Raw genomic sequence first — 21,249 nt, forward strand, 5'->3', positions numbered from 1 at the left:
GTCCAAAAACGCCAAACGCACGATTTGCGTGTAGCAAGGCTTGTTGGCGTCCATCTGGCGGGAAAACACTTCTGCACGACTCTCCAAGGCGTGGCGGATCCATCCTCCAAAGGGGAAGTCTCTAGCCCTTGTCGTTCCTGCAGTATTCACAGTTCTTCAGCCTAGTAAGAGCTTCTTTGCACCAACCGTTGGCATTTCTTGGGCATCTGCCCATCTCCGAGCTGGTTGTGACTTTTGGACTTGGTCCCCTTGTTCCACAGATACCCTCAGTCAGGAATCCATCATTGTTGCATTGCTGATTTGTGTTTTCCTTGCACTTTCCCTCTAACACGACTATTTTGTCCTTAGGGGAACTTTGGTGCACTTTGCACTCACTTTTCAGGGTCTTGGGGAGGGTTATTTTTCTAACTCTCACTATTTTCTAATAGTCCCAGCGACCCTCTACAAGGTCACATAGGTTTTGGGTCCATTCGTGGTTCACATTCCACTTTTGGAGTATATGGTTTGTGTTGCCCCTATCCCTATGTTTCCCCATTGCATCCTATTGTAACTATACATTGTTTGCACTGTTTTCTAAGACTATACTGCATATTTTTGCTATTGTGTATATATATCTTGTGTATATTTCCTATCCTCTCACTGAGGGTACACTCTAAGATACTTTGGCATATTGTCATAAAAATAAAGTACCTTTATTTTTAGTATAACTGTGTATTGTGTTTTCTTATGATATTGTGCATATGACACTAAGTGGTACTGTAGTAGCTTCACACGTCTCCTAGTTCAGCCTAAGCTGCTCTGCTAAGCTACCATTATCTATCAGCCTAAGCTGCTAGACACCCTATACACTAATAAGGGATAACTGGGCCTGGTGCAAGGTGCAAGTACCCCTTGGTACTCACTACAAGCCAGTCCAGCCTCCTACACACCCCAGTATAATGAGTTTCCTAAGCAAGTTCAAGAAGCGCATGTAAGAAGTGTGATTGAGTGTACGAAGAGAAGAACACACTGGTCTGTTTTCACAAAGTGAGGCGTAAAATGCGGAGATTAATATTTTTACACTTCAAGAGAATTTGGATGAAATGGAGCAAATGAGATTTGACAAATGTTAGAAACAGTGGTCTCTAGTTGGCAGAGGTATGTACCCTGTCCAAGTCGGGAACATAATCCTAGTCAGGGTAAGTCACAACACAACACAAATTATCCTGTTCTCACCCTCTGGTGGCTTGGCACAGAGCAGGCAGGCTTAACGTAGAGGGCAATGTATAAAGTATTTGTGCAATAACTCATACAGTAACACAGTAAAAACACCACAAAAATACACCACATAGGCTTAGAAAAATAGATAATATTTATCTGAATAAAATAAGATAAAACTACATAAATTCAATATGCTCAAATTGAGATATCACTTTTTAGGGGTTTAAATGAGTCTCAATCCTTAAGAATCAGTGGTTATATCCTTGTACCACATAGTACCTGGGATGCGTCAATAATAAAGAAGCACAGGGGCCGCAGAGAAGAAGATGCATTGAAAAATAAGGCGCTGCGTAGGATTTTCTGTCCCAGCACAGATGATGCGTTGTTCTTTCCACGCTGCAAGGTGATGCGTCGATTTTCTGGAGCGCAACCTTGGTTCCATTGCGAGGTGGGCATATTTTGACACCCAGGGATGATGCGTTGAAAATTCTTGATGTGCTGCTAGAAGGAGCAGGCACGGCGTTGATCCGGTAGGCAATGTTGCAAAATTTCAGCTGCGGGGCAGGCACGGTGTCGATTTCTGCAGGCATTGCATCAATTTTCTGACGCACAGGGATTTTCAGTGAAGTCTTTGTGGCACTGAGATTTCAGAATAGGAGGCAAGCTCAATCCAAGTCCTTGGAAAGCAGAGTCCTACCAGCAGAATCAGAGGCAAGCAGGCAGCAGGGGTCCAAGCCGGGCAGCAGTCCTTCTCAGCAAAGCAGTCCAGATAAGTCCTTTGGGTTGCCAGGCAGTCCCTCTGACAGAGTCCACATGTAGATCCAGAAGTGTCTGATTTGGTGGGGTCAGGGACCCAGTTTATATTCCCCAAATTGCCTTTAAAGTGGGGGAAACTTCAAAGAGTGGTTTTGAAATGCACAGGTTCCCCTTTCAACCCAGTCCTGTCTGCCAGGATCCCTGTGGGGGGTTATCAGTTCTTTGTGTGAGGGGCAGGTGTAAGAGAGAGCCCCTTCACACTTCCTGCCCAGGGAGACCCATTCAGTATGCAGATGAATGCAGATGTGACTGAGTGTCCTGTGTTTATGGCTGTCTGGGTGGAATGCACAAGGGTAGCTGTCTACCAGCACAGACCAGATGTGGATTGGAGATAGGCTGTAAGGCACAGATGGCAGTCAGTGCAGAGAAATGCCCACTTTCTAACATTGGCATTTCTAAAATAGTAATATTAAATCCAACTTCACCTGTAAGTAGGATTTTCTTTTACCATGTTGGCCATACTAAACATGACAGCGCTACTTCTTCCAGATCAGGCTCTACCCCTTAAAAGTATATGAGGGCAGTTCTATTGCTTTGAGAGGGGCAAGTACATGTCCCGCCTTTTACTGACACAGCACCCTGCGCTATGGGTTACCTAGGGCCAACATGTAGAAAAAGGGGAGGTTAAGGCTTGGCAAATAGTTTTGAATGCCAAGTTGAACTGGCAGTGAAACTGCACACACAGGCCTTGCAATGGCAGACCTGAGACATGGTTAAGGGGCTACTTATGTGGGTGGCACAATTAGTGCTGCAGGCCTACTAGTAGCATTTAATTAACAGGCCCTTGGCACATGTAATGCACTTTACTAGGGAATTACAAGTAAATTAAATGTGCCAATTCAGTATCAGCCAATGCTACCATGTTTCTTGGGAAAGAAGCACTGGTTGGCAGTGGTAAAGTGCCCAGAGTCCTAAAGCCAACAAAAATGAGCTCAGAAAAAGAAGACGAGGGAGACAAAACGTTTGCGGTGACCCTTCAGAGAGGGCCATTTTCCAACAACAGAGATGAGATATTAACATATAATAAATATAAATTGTGTTTTTCAGAGGAAAAGCGGGGAAGCATGTTCATCATGTATATGTAATACTTGGCTGAAGAACTGAAAGTGGATTTACCAAAAAAAAGGACTTTTTTGTGAAACTTTTAGAATGAGACCGACTGAATCCAATTTACAAAACAAAGGCTGCAACTTTGCTAAAATAATTTAAGAGAATTAATTAAAGTGATCAGAGTCTAGGAAAATATGACAAGGTACAGCCATGATTTGACGAAAGTTTGTGACAAAAATGAAAAGATGAAAAATAGTAAATTAAAAAAAAATGTGAGTGCAAGTGATTCTGAATGCAAAATGATGTTTGGAAGGGGGTTTCTTTTGAGAGAAGAACCTGAAGGGCATAAGTGCATGTTCAGTGGAGTATTCAGGGCTTGGGACCCTTACAATGAATTTTCTGAATCTTAGAGAGGAACAATAAAAGTGGTATAGTGAGGATGAAAGGACAGTGACTATATCTAAATGCATTGTTTTCAACTGTGATACCTAAGAATTGATGGACTGCGGTGTAAAACTATTTTACATTGAGCAGAGGAAGAAACACAAAAAGTGGGTCCTAGACTTCACCAATTGTCATGCAGATATATACTCAGGTTTCTGAGCATTTGAAAAGAAAGGCTCTGCAGAAACAGACTAACTGGTAGAAAATCAGGAGGGTGGAGCAAAATGCAGATACTTCAGTTCATGTGTATTATGACAGAGTGAAGCAGATTTATGGGCAGCAGAGTGGAGTTGAAGATCCAGCAAAGAAAAATGTGATATGATTTGTGTCAGCATTCGTATCGGGACTGTATACAGCGATCAGTACATATATTCAGCTGTGTCAGATGTTTTGGCAGGCAAAATCATTGGACTAGATATTGACATATCCAAATATTGTAAGGATTTTTGTAATGTGAAAACAGAATTGACTAAAAGGAAGTTGATGGTGGCCCAGACAAAGTTCTTTCAAGGAGTTTTTCAAGCATCTGTTGATGGTATGTAATTTGTGCAAGGTGGTTCATGGATAGGAGTAGAAGGTTTACTGTCAATGGTAAAAATATGAATGACTATCCTGACGACAGGCAAGTGAAACTGGGAGTGTCACATATGTGGTAAAGAAGATCACTGGAAGAGAAATTGTAGATTTAATGTGAATGAGTTAAAAATGAGTCACAAATAGCTCCTCAAATGCAGCAAAATATGAATCAATTGGCACAGTTTGAGATGATGCAATCATTGGCCCCACCCCTACTGACATTGGTGTAGAATATGCAGACTTTAAGGCAGTTCAATAGGAATATGCCTTCAGCTCCAGTTATACAACAACTTATGTAGAATAAGATGTCAGGATTTCACACAAAGTTTAATTTCAGCCAAAACTGTCAGTGATTAATGATAATTTTCTACAATTTGCAACTATACGCTGAGTTCGGACAGAACGCAATCAAGCACAAGGACGGTGCCGGAGAGGGGAGATGGACTGCATGCTTGGTGCAGTCCCAGAGGTATATAAGAATGGTGCATATGTGGAAGGAAAATGTAATAGATATCCAGTCTAATTTTTGATTGACAGAGATGCGACATAATCCATAGTTAGGCAGATATAAGTTCTCAACCTACTCATCTCAGGAAAAGAAGTCCAAAGCATCTTGAATAAACAACTTATTAAGAAGCTGTCAGCAAATGTCCCAGTTAAAACTGGTTTAAGTATTAATTAAAATGATGTCATCATTGGAGAGACGAGAGGGTCATGATCTTTGGCACAAGTTAAATTGTATGATTTATTGCACACCAGAATGTGTTTGCACTCAAACAAACGGTGAAGATGTTGATTTCACATAAAAATCACAAGAAACTAATTTGAGAATTTTTCCTGTTTTCATAATGAGAACACAGCCCCCTGATTTAAAACACACTGTAAATAGAGAGGTTTGGGATTTTACAGAAAAAGGAATTGAGTTGATTAAAAGTGCAGAACAAGTACAGTTTGCTGTAAAACAGAATGCAGTGTATCCCTGCACTCCTCAATTTAGGGTTACCCGTAAAGCAGAGGAAGGGACTGCACCTGTCAATTATACAATTATCAAGCAAGGCATTGTAAGGAAAGTGCTAGGATGCCCATGTAACTCACCTATAATGGGTTTGCAAAAACAAATGGCAAGTGGAGGCTAGTACACGGTAGGCATAAAATAAATGGGTGTATGGACAAAATATTAATTAAATATTATTAAATATTGTGCTAAAAAATATTTTGTCAAAAATATCGGTATGTCAAAAATATGGTTGACAGGAATTTCAAAGGTGAGAATACCATTTCAATATTGTAGTAAGAAATATCAGAGAAAATGTTGTAAATATCTTTCTCATGTGTTATTTTATATGTATTTTATTGTGTGAGTTTTAAAGTGTTTGGTTGTTTGGTAATTGTTTTGTTAGTGAGTTTTGTAAATAATGTTATTTGCTGCATTCTAATATTTTCAGTAATGTTTATAAATAATGTTTATGTTATAATGCTGTAAGTGTAAGAGTGGGATGCTGGGGTTTTAGAGGATAAAGGTGTGGAGATTTTTCATATTTAAACATCTTAATTTGATATTATATTACATTTTTATAAGTATGCAGAATGTTTATTTAAAGGGTTTGTGAATGATGTTTTTTGTTTAATTATAAAGGTAATTATTTTAAGAATTATTATCAAAAATCTTGATTTTGGGAAAATTTGCTAAACTAATTTAAACATAAATGTATGTTTGTGTGCTTTTAATGTAAATTGTATAAACATTTCTATAGTTATTTTTAAAAGTATTCAGAAATAATTAAGTTTGAAATTAAAACAAATTTAAAATGTTTAATGTTAATATTTTTGTACATTTTTTCAATTTAACACAGTTTAATAAAATTGATAACATTTTATTTTTAAAATCTTAATTATATTATACGTATTTTGGTTTTCCTTTCGACATGTGTATTCTCTTGAGATTATTAATAGGCTGGGTATAAAAAAGTGATATTTTAAATGTAAATATTATAATACGTTTATAAATATTTTACATGTTAATTTTGTATGAAGTTGTAATCAATATGTATATATTTGTGTATTTATAAAAATTGCTATTCATATTTATATTTTATACATATTATGATTTCCAATCAACAGCTTTTATTATTAACAAAAATATTAATATGTGTTTATTTTTAATAAAATAGGCAACTGTGATTATAATTTGTGTATTTTTTCTATTTTTTACTGAGGATTTTCTTTATTATTTAAAAATGTAACATGTATTTTGATATATAATGTTAAAATCATTTATGATTATATTAAGTTCATGTAAATGTTTATTTTCATTTTATTTCTTTTCACTTCGTTATATTAACCACTGAAATGCTGCCGTTGGCAGCACTCTCTCTCCAGTGTGTCTTTCGATCATTGGCTGACACTGGAAAAGGCTTCAAAGGATCCCCTGGTGCTTGCATTTGAGGATTCCTTCCTCAAAAACAAAGAGCGGGGAAAGCACTGAATTGCTTCTGCGTCAGCCGCCGCCCCCGCCACCCATCTGTGACATCAGTGTACCGCAAGGCACGCTGAAGTCACAGATTCCCCACTGGCGCGGTTACTAGGAACAGGTGAGTGCTCTCTCTCAGTCAGATGGGGAAAAATAGCCAAAACTACCTTCCCAGGTTTAATTGTTGCTTTCCTGGAAAGGGGAGAGTCTCCCTTTTCCAATGAGGCCTTCCTGAAACTGTTTCCTGGCTGTGGATTGCAGCTGTGCCAAAATTCACAGCCATGAAATCCACTAAGGCACCAAAAACCTGTATTTGGGTGGGGGGGTACTGTCTGATAAACGGGCGGACTTACCCTGGGAGGCAATATTTTTCAAAACGTAACGCGGCATTTCCACTGGGGGGTGCAATCGCAATACCGGGCAAGTAAAACTAATTTTTTATGTGAAATTGTCAGGGGATCAGCCCTCCTGATGTATGAGTAGACCCGTTGCTGGGCCCTCATTTGTTTTGGGAATGTGTGTTTTCCATAGGAGGAACAATCTCGTCCCCCAGGGGAAAACACATTTACAAACAACATATAAAGGAAATGTATGTGGTTGAGCCTGAGAACATGGGTCGACCCTCTTTTGAGGTTATTTGTGAAACTGTCAGGGGTTAGCCCACCTGTTATAAGGGCCGAGCCCTTAGCACACAAATTGCTCCCGCCCAGAGCAAGCATGCAAAAAACAGCTGTTCCCTCCATTCGGGAGCAATGCCAGCTACCAGACTACGTGGGGAGGAGGTTGGGGCCTTGGGGCCCATGGGACTCCCCTCTCACCGTCCAACATAGTACTTGATGGATGCGCCGGGTGGGTACTGTGGAACCCACCTATATTTAAGGCAGGACTCGGGTCTAGGGTCCCCAGGGTCTTAGTATACTTGGAGAGGGAGGGCTTGCAGCATCTTCCCCTTTAAAAGAATATACAGCCCCACTGGAGGGGTCCCTGTGGCCTATGAAGGTCTAGGGAGGGGGCCACGTAGCCCTCTCCCCCTTTATAATCTTATGCGGCCCCAGGGGAAAGAGGTCAGCTGCATGCTCCCCTCCCCTTAATATATATGTTGTGGCCCCAGCTGCCCGAAGGCCAACCCTACGGTGCCTCGCCAAAAGCTGTGCATGGCATCGAGTTTGGCTGCCTTCAAGTGCGTTGGCCGTAGGGCCTGGTGGCAGGCCAGGCACTGCGGCTAACCCTCTGCTGCCTATGGATGAAGGCTGTGCACAGCGTAGGACTGCCTTCCTCTGGGGAGGCTGGCCACAGGGTCAGGCCTTTTTGCCAGTTTCCCCACTGCACACGATCAAAGGACATGCACAGTGAAGGGTTGTCTGCCTGCGGGAGGTTAGAAGCAGGGCCTAGCCATAGGCTAGGCCCTGCAGCCAACCCTCCACTGACAACTGTGAGAAGGTAGCCTCTTTCTAGCCTTGTTACCCCCACTTTTGGCCTGTTTGTGAGTGTATGTCAGGGTGTTTGTCACTGTTTTCACTGTCTCACTGGGATCCTGATAGCCAGGCCTCAGTGCTCATAGTGAAAACACTATGTTTTCAGTATGTTTGTTATGTGTCACTGTGATCCTGCTGGTCAGGACCCCAGTGCTCATAAGTTTGTGGCCTATATGTATGTGTCACTGGGACCCTGTCACACAGGGCCCCAGTGCTCATAGGTGTGCATGTATATGTTCCCTGTGTGGTGCCTAACTGTCTCACTGAGGCTCTGCTAACCAGAACCTCAGTGGTTATGCTCTCTCATTACTTCCAAATTGTCACTGACAGGCTAGTGACCAATTTTACCAATTTACATTGGCTTACTGGAACACCCGTATAATTCCCTAGTATATGGTACTGAGGTACCCAGGGTATTGGGGTTCCAGGAGATCCCTATGGGCTGCAGCATTTCTTTTGCCACCCATAGGGAGCTCTGACAATTCTTACACAGGCCTGCCACTGCAGCCTGAGTGAAATAACGTCCACGTTAATTCACAGCCATTTTACACTGCACTTAAGTAACTTATAAGTCACCTATATGTCTAACCTTTACCTGGTAAAGGTTAGGTGCAAAGTTACTTAGTGTGAGGGCACCCTGGCACTAGCCAAGGTGCCCCCACATTGTTCAGAGCCAATTCACTGAACTTTGTGAGTGCGGGGACACCATTACACGCGTGCACTACATATAGGTCACTACCTATATGTAGCTTCACCATGGTAACTCCGAATATGGCCATGTAACATGTCTATGATCATGGAATTGCCCCCTCTATGCCATCCTGGCATTGTTGGTACAATTCCATGATCCCAGTGGTCTGTAGCACAGACCCTGGTACTGCCAAACTGCCCTTCCTGGGGTTTCACTGCAGCTGCTGCTGCTGCCAACCCCTCAGACAGGCAGCTGCCCTCCTGGGGTCCAGCCAGGCCTGGCCCAGGATGGCAGAACAAAGAACTTCCTCTGAGAGAGGGTGTGACACCCTCTCCCTTTGGAAAATGGTGTGAAGGCAGGGGAGGAGTAGCCTCCCCCAGCCTCTGGAAATGCTTTGTTGGGCACAGAGGTGCCCAATTCTGCATAAGCCAGTCTACACCGGTTCAGGGACCCCTTAGCCCCTGCTCTGGCGCGAAACTGGACAAAGGAAAGGGGAGTGACCACTCCCCTGACCTGCACCTCCCCTGGGAGGTGTCCAGAGCTCCTCCAGTGTGCTCCAGACCTCTGCCATCTTGGAAACAGAGGTGCTGCTGGCACACTGGACTGCTCTGAGTGGCCAGTGCCACCAGGTGACGTCAGAGACTCCTTGTGATAGGCTCCTTCAGGTGTTAGTAGCCTTTCCTCTCTCCTAGGTAGCCAAACCCTCTTTTCTGGCTATTTAGGGTCTCTGTCTCTGGGGAAACTGTAGATAACGAATGCATGAGCTCAGCCGAGTTCCTCTGCATCTCCCTCTTCACCTTCTGATAAGGAATCGACCGCTGACCGCGCTGGAAGCCTGCAAACCTGCAACATAGTAGCAAAGACGACTACTGCAACTCTGTAACGCTGATTCTGCCGCCTTCTCGACTGTTTTCCTGCTTGTGCATGCTGTGGGGGTAGTCTGCCTCCTCTCTGCACCAGAAGCTCCGAAGAAATCTCCCGTGGGTCGACGGAATCTTCCCCCTGCAACCGCAGGCACCAAAAAGCTGCATTACCGGTCCCTTGGGTCTCCTCTCAGCACGACGAGCGAGATCCTTCGAATCCAGCGACACCGTCCAAGTGACCCCCACAGTCCAGTGACTCTTCAGCCCAAGTTTGGTGGAGGTAAGTCCTTGCCTCACCTCGCTGGGCTGCATTGCTGGGAACCGCGACTTTGCAAGCTACTCCGGCCCCTGTGCACTTCCGGCGGAAATCCTTCGTGCACAGCCCAGCCTCGGTCCACGGCACTCTAACCTGCATTGCACGACTTTCTAAGTTGGTCTCCGGCGACGTGGGACTCCTTTGTGCAACTTCGGCGAGCACCGTTTCACGCATCCTCGTAGTGCCTGTTTCTGGCACTTCTCCGGGTGCTACCTGCTTCAGTGAGGGCTCTTTGTCTTGCTCGACGTCCCCTCTCTCGGCAGATCCAATTTGCGACCTCCTGGTCCCTCCTGGGCCCCAGCAGCGTCCAAAAACGCCAAACGCACGATTTGCGTGTAGCAAGGCTTGTTGGCGTCCATCCGGCGGGAAAACACTTCTGCACGACTCTCCAAGGCGTGTGGGATCCATCCTCCAAAGGGGAAGTCTCTAGCCCTTGTCGTTCCTGCAGTATTCACAGTTCTTCAGCCTAGTAAGAGCTTCTTTGCACCAACCGCTGGCATTTCTTGGGCATCTGCCCATCTCCGAGTTGCTTGTGACTTTTGGACTTGGTCCCCTTGTTCCACAGGTACCCTCAGTCAGGAATCCATCGTTGTTGCATTGCTGATTTGTGTTTTCCTTGCATTTTCCCTCTAACACGACTATTTTGTCCTTAGGGGAACTTTAGTGCACTTTGCACTCACTTTTCAGGGTCTTGGGGAGGGTTATCTTTCTAACTCTCACTATTTTCTAATAGTCCCAGCGACCCTCTACAAGGTCACATAGGTTTGGGGTCCATTCGTGGTTCGCATTCCACTTTTGGAGTATATGGTTTGTGTTGCCCCTATCCCTATGTTTCCCCATTGCATCCTATTGTAACTATACATTGTTTGCACTGTTTTCTAAGACTATACTGCATATTTTTGCTATTGTGTATATATATCTTGTGTATATTTCCTATCCTCTCACTGAGGGTACACTCCAAGATACTTTGGCATATTGTCATAAAAATAAAGTACCTTTATTTTTAGTATAACTGTGTATTGTGTTTTCTTATGATATTGTGCATATGACACTAAGTGGTACTGTAGTAGCTTCACACGTATCCTAGTTCAGCCTAAGCTGCTCTGCTAAGCTACCATTATCTATCAGCCTAAGCTGCTAGACACCCTATACACTAATAAGGGATAACTGGGCCTGGTGCAAGGTGCAAGTACCCCTTGGTACTCACTACAAGCCAGTCCAGCCTCCTACATTGGTTGTGCAGTGGTGGGATAAGTGCTTGAGACTACTTACCACTCTTGTCATTGTACTTTTCATAAGAGAAAAATATACAAAACAAGGTCAGTGTATATACACATAGCCAAAAAGTTTTGCATTTCCTCTTTTCACTCTTTTCTAAGTACTGAAAAGTACTTCTAAACTTTCAAAAAGTTCTTAAAAGTTTAAAAAGTTTTTTTTTCTGTCTTTCCAAAAAGTTCTGAAAACTTTTTTCTCTTTTTCTATCACTTCAACTCTCTCTAAAAAATGTCTGGCACAGGAAAAAATGTTGAACTGTCCAAACTTGCATATGATCACCTTAGCTGGAAAGGAGCAAGGAGTCTCTGCATAGAGAGAGGTTTGAGTATAGGGAAGAATCCTTCTTTAGAACTGTTAATTAATATGCTTAGAGTACAGGATAAGGCCATAAGTGCCCAATCAGTAGAAAAAGTAGCTAATGGTTCTCAATCTGATCCAGGGACTCCCCCAGGAAAAGGTTCAGGAAAGAAACTTCTCAGCCTGCCCATTACTAGACAGTCTAGCATAGTTGGTACAGAGGTTGAATCACACCATACTAATGGTGTGCTCTCACATTATACTGGTAGCCAAGCTGTTAGGGTGCCCTCTGTAAGGGACAGGTCTCCTTCTGTTCATTCCCATCATACCTCTGTATCTAGAAATGTCCCTCCCACCCACCCTGATGACAGATTGTTAGAAAGGGAGCTCAATAGATTGAGAGTGGAACAAACCAGACTGAAGCTCAAGAAGCAACAGCTGGATTTGGATAGACAGTCTTTAGAAGTAGAGAGGGAAAGACAGAAGTTGGGTTTAGAAACCCATGGTGGCAGCAGCAGTATTCCCCATAGTCATCCTGCAAAAGAGCATGATTCCAGGAATCTGCACAAGATAGTTCCCCCTTATAAGGAGGGGGATGACATTAACAAGTGGTTTGCTGCACTTGAGAGGGCCTGTGCTGTACAGGATGTCCCTCAAAGTCAGTGGGCTGCTATCCTATGGCTATCATTTAGTGGAAAGAGTAGGGATAGACTCCTTACTGTGAAAGAAAATGATGCCAATAATTTTACAGTTCTTAAGAATGCACTCCTGGATGGTTATGGCTTAACCACTGAACAATACAGGATAAAGTTCAGAGAGACCAAAAAGGAGTCTTCACAAGACTGGGTTGATTTCATTGACCATTCAGTGAAGGCCTTGGAGGGGTGGTTACATGGCAGTAAAGTTACTGATTATGAAAGCCTGTATAACACAATCCTGAGAGAGCATATACTTAATAATTGTGTGTCTGATTTGTTGCACCAGTACCTGGTAGACTCTGATCTGACCTCTCCCCAAGAATTGGGAAAGAAGGCAGACAAATGGGTCAGAACAAGGGTGAACAGAAAAGTTCATACAGGGGGTGACAAAGATGGCAATAAGAAGAAAGATGGTGAAAAATCTCAAGATAAGCATGGGGAGAAGGGTAAAACCAAAGATCCCACTTCAAATCTTAAACACTCTTCAGAGGGTGGGGGTAAAACAAATTCTTCCTCTTCTTCCCAACCTGCACACATTAAAAAGCCTTGGTGCTTTGTGTGTAAAAACAGAGGCCATAGGCCAGGGGATAAGTCCTGTCCAGGTAAACCCCCTGAGCCTACCACCACTAATACATCAAGCTCTAGTGCCCCTAGCAGTAGTGGTACTAGTGGTGGGACTGCTGGCAACAGTCAAGCAAAGGGTGTAGTTGGGTTCACTTATGGGTCCATAGTGGAAACTGATGTAATCTGTCCCAAGACAGTTTCTGTCACACCTAGTGGCATTGGCCTTGCCACACTGGCTGCTTGTCCCCTTACAATGGATAAGTACAGGCAGACAGTTGCAATAAATGGTGTTGAGGCCTTGGCCTACAGGGACACAGGTGCCAGTTTCACTTTGGTGACTGAAAACCTAGTGCCTCCTGAACAACACATCATTGGACAACAGTATAAGATTATTGATGTCCATAACTCCACTAAGTTTCTTCCCTTAGCTATAATTCAGTTTAGTTGGGGTGGAGTTACTGGCCCTAAGCAGGTGGTGGTATCACCTAGCTTACCTGTAGACTGTCTCTTAGGTAATGACCTAGAGGCCTCAGGTTGGGCTGATGTAGAGTTTTATGCCCATGCAGCCATGCTGGGCATCCCTGAGGAATTGTTCCCTCTCATTTCTACTGAAATGAAAAAGCAAAGGAGAGAAGGCCTGAAAACTCAGGATCCCTCTCCATCAACAGGTAAAACGGGTATCACAGTATCCCCTAACCACCCTACCATTCAGGATACCATTCCTGTGGTGGGAGAAACCTCTCCTGGGGTGGCACCTGTTCCAAGGGAATCATCAGCTGGCATAGCTGGACTCCCTGAGGTAGAAGTACCTCTCTGTGGGATAACTAACATTGGTGACAAAAAGAGCACCATTTTAGTTAACATGGAGCATCCCTCCAACCCTCCCAGAGAAACTTTAGTGCAGAAACCCTGTACTGCCTCACAACACTTAGGACAGCATCCCTGCCCTAGTGTGGAGCTCATAGGACAGCATCCCTGCCCTGCTCCAACTCAAGAGAAACAGCATCCCTGTTCTCTCTTCCAGCCAAATGGACAAAGTTTTTGCCCAGCTATGGCTTTTCTGAGACAGCATCCCTGTCTGGCATTTCCATCACTACAAATAGGTTCAGTGGACAATTCCCACTGCTCTAAACTAAAACTTACTGATAGAAACTCTGAAAATACATCTTCACATTGTTGCTTAGCTAAAAAACTTCAAACAGGGTGGTTTACATCCCCACAGGGAAGTAACCATATAGTGGATGATAAAGGGAGTAACCAGTCTATTGCAGAGCTACTCTCTACTTATCACCACTTAGACAATAAAGTCTCAACTGGCCAAGGTTAGCCTTATTGTCCTTCGTTTGGGGGGGGGTTGTGTGAGAAGGTAGCCTCTTTCTAGCCTTGTTACCCCCACTTTTGGCCTGTTTGTGAGTGTATGTCAGGGTGTTTGTCACTGTTTTCACTGTCTCACTGGGATCCTGATAGCCAGGCCTCAGTGCTCATAGTGAAAACACTATGTTTTCAGTATGTTTGTTATGTGTCACTGGGATCCTGCTGGTCAGGACCCCAGTGCTCATAAGTTTGTGGCCTATATGTATGTGTCACTGGGACCCTGTCACACAGGGCCCCAGTGCTCATAGGTGTGCATGTATATGTTCCCTGTGTGGTGCCTAACTGTCTCACTGAGGCTCTGCTAACCAGAACCTCAGTGGTTATGCTCTCTCATTACTTCCAAATTGTCACTGACAGGCTAGTGACCAATTTTACCAATTTACATTGGCTTACTGGAACACCCTTATAATTCCCTAGTATATGGTACTGAGGTACCCAGGGTATTGGGGTTCCAGGAGATCCCTATGGGCTGCAGCATTTCTTTTGCCACCCATAGGGAGCTCTGACAATTCTTACACAGGCCTGCCACTGCAGCCTGAGTGAAATAACGTCCACGTTATTTCACAGCCATTTTACACTGCACTTAAGTAACTTATAAGTCACCTATATGTCTAACCTTTACCTGGTAAAGGTTAGGTGCAAAGTTACTTAGTGTGAGGGCACCCTGGCACTAGCCAAGGTGCCCCCACATTGTTCAGAGCCAATTCACTGAACTTTGTGAGTGCGGGGACACCATTACACGCGTGCACTACATATAGGTCACTACCTATATGTAGCTTCACCATGGTAACTCCGAATATGGCCATGTAACATGTCTATGATCATGGAATTGCCCCCTCTATGCCATCCTGGCATTGTTGGTACAATTCCATGATCCCAGTGGTCTGTAGCACAGACCCTGGTACTGCCAAACTGCCCTTCCTGGGGTTTCACTGCAGCTGCTGCTGCTGCCAACCCCTCAGACAGGCAGCTGCCCTCCTGGGGTCCAGCCAGGCCTGGCCCAGGATGGCAGAACAAAGAACTTCCTCTGAGAGAGGGTGTGACACCCTCTCCCTTTGGAAAATGGTGTGAAGGCAGGGGAGGAGTAGCCTCCCCCAGCCTCTGGAAATGCTTTGTTGGGCACAGAGGTGCCCAATTCTGCATAAGCCAGTCTACACCGGTTCAGGGACCCCTTAGCCCCTGCTCTGGCGCGAAACTGGACAAAGGAAAGGGGAGTGACCACTCCCCTGACCTGCACCTCCCCTGGGAGGTGTCCAGAGCTCCTCCAGTGTGCTCCAGACCTCTGCCATCTTGGAAACAGAGGTGCTGCTGGCATACTGGACTGCTCTGAGTGGCCAGTGCCACCAGGTGACGTCAGAGACTCCTTGTGATAGGCTCCTTCAGGTGTTAGTAGCCTTTCCTCTCTCCTAGGTAGCCAAACCCTCTTTTCTGGCTATTTAGGGTCTCTGTCTCTGGGGAAACTTTAGATAACGAATGCAAGAGCTCATCCGAGTTCCTCTGCATCTCTCTCTTCACCTTCTGCCAAGGAATCAACTGCTGACCGCGCTGGAAGCCTGCAAAACTGCAACATAGTAGCAAAGACGACTACTGCAACTCTGTAACGCTGATCCTGCCGCCTTCTCGACTGTTTTCCTGGTGGTGCATGCTGTGGGGGTAGTCTGCCTCCTCTCTGCACTCGAAGCTCCGAAGAAATCTCCCGTGGGTCGACGGAATCTTCCCCCTGCAACCGCAGGCACCAAAAAGCTGCATTACCGGTCCCTTGGGTCTCCTCTCAGCACGACGAGCGAAGTCCCTCGAATCCAGCAACTCTGTCCAAGTGACCCATACAGTCCAGTGACTCTTCAGTCCAAGTTTGGTGGAGGTAAGTCCTTGCCTCACCTCGCTAGACTGCATTGCTGGGAACCGCGACTTTTGTAACTACTCCGGCCCCTGTGCACTTCCGGCGGAAATCCTTTGTGCACAGCCAAGCCTGGGTCCACGGCACTCTAACCTGCATTGCACGACTTTCTAAGTTGGTCTCCGGCGACGTGGGACTTCTTTGTGCGACTTCGGGTGAGCACCGTTTCACGCATCCTCGTAGTGCCTGTTTCTGGCACTTCTCTGGGGGCTACCTGCAACTAAGAGGGCTCCTTGTCTTGCTCGACGTCCCCTCTACCTCCTGGTCCAATTTGCGACCTCCTGGTCCCTCCTGGGCCACAGCAGCGTCCAAAAACGCCAAACGCACGATTTGCGTGTAGCAAGGCTTGTTGGCGTCCATCCGGCGGGAAAACACTTCTGCACGACTCTCCAAGGCGTGGGGGATCCATCCTCCAAAGGGGAAGTCTCTAGCCCTTGTCGTTCCTGCAGTATTCACAGTTCTTCAGCCTAGTAAGAGCTTCTTTGCACCAACCGCTGGCATTTCTTGGGCATCTGCCCATCTCCGAGTTGCTTGTGACTTTTGGACTTGGTCCCCTTGTTCCACAGGTACCCTCAGTCAGGAATCCATCGTTGTTGCATTGCTGATTTGTGTTTTCCTTGCATTTTCCCTCTAACACAACTATTTTGTCCTTAGGGGAACTTTAGTGCACTTTGCACTCACTTTTCAGGGTCTTGGGGAGGGTTATCTTTCTAACTCTCACTATTTTCTAATAGTCCCAGCGACCCTCTACAAGGTCACATAGGTTTGGGGTCCATTCGTGGTTCGCATTCCACTTTTGGAGTATATGGTTTGTGTTGCCCCTATCCCTATGTTTCCCCATTGCATCCTATTGTAACTATACATTGTTTGCACTGTTTTCTAAGACTATACTGCATATTTTTGCTATTGTGTATATATATCTTGTGTATATTTCCTATCCTCTCACTGAGGGTACACTCCAAGATACTTTGGCATATTGTCATAAAAATAAAGTACCTTTATTTTTAGTATAACTGTGTATTGTGTTTTCTTATGATATTGTGCATATGACACTAAGTGGTACTGTAGTAGCTTCACACGTCTCCTAGTTCAGCCTAAGCTGCTCTGCTAAGCTACCATTATCTATCAGCCTAAGCTGCTAGACACCCTATACACTAATAAGGGATAACTGGGCCTGGTGCAAGGTGCAAGTACCCCTTGGTACTCACTACAAGCCAGTCCAGCCTCCTACAACAACCAAAGGTGAAAGTAACATCATAGTTATATGAAATGTTCAGTAACAATGTAACATTTTAAACTCGAAAAAAACAGAGAAATTCACCAGTTTTAGTAATCTCAAGTAACTATAGCTCATGCCCTAAGGTAACTATGACTTGGGCCCTCGCCATACACTTCTAATTACCTTGTGTGAGAAATTGGGTTGTTGGTTGACTGGGGTGTGAGCCTTGGTCACGCAACTGGAACAACCCCTTGCGGGGAAAACCAGAAAAGCCACTATTTTAACCTGTGCTTAACCCTGGGTAGTTTAGCACAAAAAGCAGTAAGGCTAAACATAGAGGAAAGAAATGTATGCAGCACACAAACAGCAATATAGTGAAAACACAACAAAATAAAAATCTCAATTCATTTTAGAAAATTAGAGACACTTTTAATGAATGATTTGACACCAAAACCATCACAATCCATTTAGTAGAACCAGACTTATGAATTGTTAACATTTTAAGTGCAAAATAGCGCTTAAAAACAAAAAGCGCCAACCGCAGATTTTATGGGTGTTCTAGAACAGGACAAAGTCAAAAGTTAAGGCCAACCGCAATGGAGTGCAGTAGTCTGGCAGAATGTACTGCAGGTCACAGCAGCAGGCAGTCTTCTGAGTGAGGTGGGTGTAGGTGAGGAAGCAGGGCTGCACAGCATGGCTAGCCTCTGAAGGTTCAAGGCAGATTCCAGGTAGCAAAACAGTCCTTCCAGGTACAGCAGCAGTCTGGCAGAATGTACAGCAGGTCACAGCAGAAGGCAGTCTTCTGAGAGCCCTTCCGAAGGTCCAGTAGTGAACTGAAAATTGGGTCCTACAGCCCTATTGTTATACCTTGGGGTAGGCCTCACAATAGAGAAAAACTAATTTGGCAGTTTTTCATTACTAGGACATGTAAAACTAAAACATACATGTCCTACCTTTCAATTACACAGCACCCTGCCCTCTGGGCTACGTTTGGACACCTTAGGGGTGAATTGTATGTAATAAAAGGGGAGTTTAAGGCTTAGCAAGGGGTTTTAAATACCAAGTCAACATAGCAGTAGGACACTGCCTTCAGGCTGCAATGGCTGACCTGGTACATGTTTTAAAGTGCTACTTAAGTGGGTGGCAGAATAAGTGCTGCAGGCCCACTGGTAGCATTTAATTTACAGGCCATGAGCATGTGATTTACCACTCTACAAGGGATTTACATGTAAATTCAAAATGCCAATCAGATATATGTCAATTAAATCATGTTTTGGGGAGTGAGCCCAAGCACTTTACCACTGGTTAGTAGTGGTAAAGTGCATAGAGTCCTAAGGCCAACAGGTCTAATAACCCACAATGTACATCACTTGTGACATCTTCTATGACATAATTGATAATATCACTGCCACATCCGCAGTGAAATTATTGATGAAAACACTCAGCATGGCGAGGGGTGAGCTAGTTATTTTCGGGCATGCATGATTTACTTGAGAGAACTATAACTGGTGAATTTCACTGGCTTTATTCGCTTAAAATGGTGTGCTTTAACTGATATTTTAACATAACATAATCAGGTGGTGCGTTGTTGATGCGCAGAAGCACGAGGACATCTCCTTCCTGGAGGTGAATTGATGATGTACTAGGAGCGTAATCCGTATCTGACTGTGACGAGCGGGTTCTATCTTCTGCTACTGGAGACACAGAGTAGACGGTTCTCCCTTTATAAATCACCTGTAAGATCCGCCCGCTGAGCCACGCCCCGTCCACCCTCGTAGTAGGCGAAGAAATTCCCGCCTTTTTACCAGGATGATGGACAGCTTTCCAAAACGACCCAACTGCGCTCTACCGCCGATTCAGGTGGTGCGTTGTTGATGCGCAGAAGCACGAGGATATCTCCACAAAGATGCACTAGTAACAATAACATTGCCAAAGGGACACAAGGTTGCTGGAGACGTTTCCCCCATGACCCATCACGTAGCCTTAGGGTACAATATAAACAGGGCGTATAAAACATGCTAGGTAACGCTTACTGACTTACTCGTAGAAAATACTCCGGTTGGGTATGCCATGATGCTCTTTTTACAGAAACTAAACCTCAAAGGAAGCACTTACAAATATAAAATATAAACGTAGCAGGTGCCCCAGTGGAAGCTCAGCTTCTGGAAAGGACAAGCCACCGTAACTCTTGGGCTTGGCAAAGATAAAGCAAGGCTGTGCGCTCAGAGATTCCATAGAAGAAAAAGATCTAGAATCCTTCCTGGAGGTGAATTGATGATGTACTGGAGCGTAATCTGTATCTGACTATGACGCGTGGTTTCTATCTTTCCACACCTGGAGACACAGAGTAGAAGGTTTCTCCCTTTATAAGTCACCTGTAAGCTCTGCCCGCTGAGCCACGCCCCGTCCACCCTCGAAGTAGGCAAAGGAATTCCCGCCTTTTACCAGGATGATGGACAGCTTTCCGAAACGACCCCACTGCGTTTACCTCCGATTTCAGGTGGTGCGTTGTTGATGCGCAGAAGCATGAGGACATCTCCACAAAGACGCACTAATAATAATAACATTGCCAAAGGCACACAAGGTTGCTGGAGACATTTCCCCCATGACCCATCACGTAGCCTTAGTGTACAATATAAACAGGGCGTAAAAAATAAAAAATAAAATAAAAAAAAACGTGATAGGTAACGCTTACTGACTTACTCGTAGAAAATACTCCGGTTGGGTAGGCCATGATGCTCATTTTACAGAAACTAAATCTCAAAGGAAGCACTTACAAATATAAACGTAGCAGGTGCCCCAGTTGAAGCTCAGCTTCTGGAAAGGACAAAAAACCCTAACTCTTAGGATTGGCAAAGATAAAGCAAGGCTGTGCGCTCAGAGATTCCATAGCAGAAAAGATCTAGAATCCTTCCTTGGGGGGAATTGATGATGTACTGGAGCGTAATCTGTATCTGACTGTGACGCGCAGATGCTATTGTCCTCTCCTGGAGCCACGCCCCGTCCACCCTCGAAGTAGGCAAAGGAATTCCCACTTTTACCAGGATGATGGACAGCTTTCCAAAACGACCCCACTGCGTTTACCGCCGAGTCAGGTGGTGCGTTGTTGATGCGCAGAAGCACGAGGGCATCTCTACCTAGACGCACTAGTAACAATCACATTGCCAAGGACACACAGGGTTGCTGGAGACGTTTTTACCATGGTCCAATCACGTAGCTTTAGTGTACAATATAAACGGTGCATATAAAACATGCTAGGTAACGCTTACTGACTTACTGGTAGAAAATACTCCGGTTGGGTAGGCCATGATGCTCATTTTACAGAAACTAAACCTCAACAGGAAGCACTTACAAATATAAACGTAGCAGGTGCCCCAGTTGAAGCTCAGCTTCTGGAAAGGACAAGCCACCCTAACTCTTGGGCTTGGCAAAGATAAAGGAAGGCTCTGCGCTCAGAGATTCCATAGCAGAAAACATCTAGAATCCTTCCTGGAGGTGAATTGATGATGTACTGGAGCGTAATCCGTATAAGACTGTGACGAGCGGGTTCTATCTTCCGCTACTGGAGACACAGAGTAGAAGGTTCTCCCTTTATAAAACACTAAGAAAAAAAAAGAAAAAAACATAACAATCCCACAAAATAGCCTGCTACCAGTCCAAAATCTCGACAGGACCTGAAGCACTGTATACATGCAACTATAGCACAATGCCTCTGCCAGACCTTGGTATGTTTTCACACCCTGGATGAAGCCTGCTTTATTCAGGGTTGTTTTTAAACTCGGCTCAGTGAAAAGCGCTCTTGAATCTAGTGAAAGGTCTCACTTGACATCCCCTTCCGAAGTCTAGCTATCTTGCTGTTCTTGCGAATCTTTTAAACCCTCACTGGTCCTATGTGTTTGTTTCTAACTGCATGTCAACACAGTTTAATACATCATTGTCTCATATACAAGAAACAGAAGGAATACAGGCTGCCTTTGATACGGTTGACCATGACGCCCTAACTCAAAGACTCCATGAAGCCGGC

The sequence above is a fragment of the Pleurodeles waltl genome, chromosome 11 (genome assembly GCF_031143425.1).
Source record: "Pleurodeles waltl isolate 20211129_DDA chromosome 11, aPleWal1.hap1.20221129, whole genome shotgun sequence".
Taxonomy (NCBI): domain Eukaryota; kingdom Metazoa; phylum Chordata; class Amphibia; order Caudata; family Salamandridae; genus Pleurodeles; species Pleurodeles waltl.